We start from the raw sequence: 2500 nt of genomic DNA on the forward strand, positions 1-2500 counted from the left end.
TAACCTAACCCACGTTGGCCCCTTAACCTAACCCACGTTGGCACCTTAACCTAAGTTACGCTGCACCTTAACCCAAGTTACGCTGCACCTTAACCCAAGTTACGCTGCACCTTAACCCAAGTTACGCTGCACCTTAACCCAAGTTACGCTGCACCTTAACCCAAGTTACGCTGCACCTTAACCCAAGTTACGCTGCACCTTAACCCAAGTTACGCTGCACCTTAACCCAAGTTACGCTGCACCTTAACCCAAGTTACGCTGCACCTTAACCCAAGTTACGCTGCACCTTAACCCAAGTTACGCTGCACCTTAACCCAAGTTACGCTGCACCTTAACCCAAGTTACGCTGCACCTTAACCCAAGTTACGCTGCACCTTAACCCAAGTTACGCTGCACCTTAACCCAAGTTACGCTGCACCTTAACCTAACTTACGCTGCACCTTAACCTAACTTACGCTGCACCTTAACCTAACTTACGCTGCACCTTAACCTAACTTACGCTGCACCTTAACCTAACTTACGCTGCACCTTAACCTAACTTACGCTGCACCTTAACCTAACTTACACTGCACCTTAACTGTCACATGTAACGTCACAGGAATGTAGCTTTGCCTAACAGCAACCCTCTGAACATAGTTCACTGCTTGGATCCTCTGGTGTCATGTGTATTTCTTGATGCCATGGTGCGTACCCTCACATAAAGGTCTTTCGAGTGTTGCGTACTTTCTACACAGTCCCGCTAACCACTGGAAGGGTGTACCGCTACAGAACGAATATCGCCCTCCCCTCCTGCCCTTCCAAGCTGGTCGGTCAGGCGTTTGTTTGTGAAATGAGCCTTGCAGCTGTTCAGTTGCATTCGGTTGTCGATGCAGTCAGTGTACGTTGTGGTACGGCCTGTGTGGACTGTCCGCTGATGTACGCGTAACCCACACTGATCATCCGTCGTTACGTACTGAGTGACATAATGTGGCACATGCTTGACCGTACACCGGCTGCGCCCTACAATGGCGAATCATAAGGGCCATATGTTGTGCACGATGCTACTTGTCTCGTCTCCCCATTACAGCGAGATTGCACTGTTGTACGCCGTACAGACATGTGGTAGGTAGGTACGGACGAAAGTATTGCATGTTGGCCCCCCCCCCCCCCCCCTCCTCCCTCTGCCGGGAATCAGCGTGAGCCGTCTGTTGATGTAGCGACGAGGGTTTTCCTATTTAATCGTATTGCCCCACACAACATGATAGCACGGTGGACCGCGTTCCACATCTGCGACATGCTACAGAGGCCGGTTGACAGTCGACCGCGCAAGGGACATTGCACACGTGCGCGGACCATCTTCCACGTGTTCTCTCGTGTACATGCCGCAGTGTGTATGTGGGCTGATGTAGCGTGTCGTGACACATAACATGCAGGCATGCCAGAATCGTAGATTTCGCAAATGTAGATTGACGTATACGTTTGCTGCCAAAGATCCGCAAATGAACTGGAAATCAGTTGTTGAGCGGTTGTTCGCGCTGCAGGTGCATCGGTGATAGCGACGATCGGTACATCTATGAACCGGTTGTTTCGGCGGTACCCGCCATGCCCCCGAACCTGAGTTGGCCATGTGGGTATGAAGCGATACGAGGCTGTGGCTTGGCGGGACAGTCCCCGGCCGGTGAGGGGGGGCCGCCCGGCGTGCTGGCCGCGCGCTGCGTGAGCGCACGCACTACAGCCGGCTGGTGGGGGGCGCCCAGTGGCAGGAGCGCCGGCCGACGGGCCCGGCTGGCGTCCCAGCTATGCGCCGGCGCACCCTGCGCGCGGCGCCAGGCGGCCAAAGTGGGTTCTGCCGAGCCCGGTGCGAAGCGCGGTGGACATCTGCAGTGTGCTGGTCCGATTGCGGACTGTGTGCGTTGAGGATGCGCCGCCGCCCGGCACTCGGCGTCGCGACGCCGTCTGCTGCTCGGTCGCCCCCAGCGGTTCTCGCAGGTGGTTTGTATCGCAGCTCTGCGGACGTGTTGGCGCGTGCGCTGTGCTGGGAGAGTTCGCTTCTGCACCCAAGTGGGGCTTTGCCCTTCTGTGGCGCTGGCGTTGGAGCTGCCGGTCACCGTAGGTGGCGCGTGTTGTTTCCCGCCGGCAATGCCACGACAGCACGCTCCCGGGCCTCTGTCGGCAGCGGCAAGCTCAGTTGGGAGCACGGGTGTTCGCACTGAAAGCGTCTACTCGCCCATCTCCGGGCGATTGCGCCTCTCTCGAACCCGACCAAGTACTTAGGACGGCGCTGCGCGCCGCCGGGACCTGAGAGGGTTTCGAGGTGTATCGTGCAGGGGAGCTCAGCCTCCTCCTGTTTGCAGAATAATTGAGCGGACGCTTGCGTGTTCGCGCGGGCCCTCGGGACACACTCCCGGGCGGCCGGCTGCTCAGCTCTCGTTGACGCAGCTCCCTGGTTGATCCTGCCAGTAGTCATATGCTTGTCTCAAAGATTAAGCCATGCATGTCTCAGTACAAGCCGCATTAAGGT

At 57.0% G+C, this 2500-nt stretch overlaps 1 non-coding gene across 1 annotated transcript in view; it reads left to right on the forward strand.

Moving 5' to 3' along the window:
• The first annotated feature begins 2419 nt into the window (after positions 1 to 2419).
• The window catches only part of LOC126332810 (small subunit ribosomal RNA), a 1893-nt gene continuing 1812 nt past the window's right edge, over positions 2420 to 2500 (forward strand). The window contains exon 1 of the ribosomal RNA XR_007563955.1: positions 2420 to 2500. This exon is cut by the window's right edge and continues 1812 nt beyond it. This is a non-coding gene — a ribosomal RNA (small subunit ribosomal RNA).

The sequence above is a fragment of the Schistocerca gregaria genome, unplaced genomic scaffold (assembly GCF_023897955.1).
Source record: "Schistocerca gregaria isolate iqSchGreg1 unplaced genomic scaffold, iqSchGreg1.2 ptg001518l, whole genome shotgun sequence".
NCBI classification, from domain to species: Eukaryota; Metazoa; Arthropoda; class Insecta; order Orthoptera; family Acrididae; genus Schistocerca; species Schistocerca gregaria.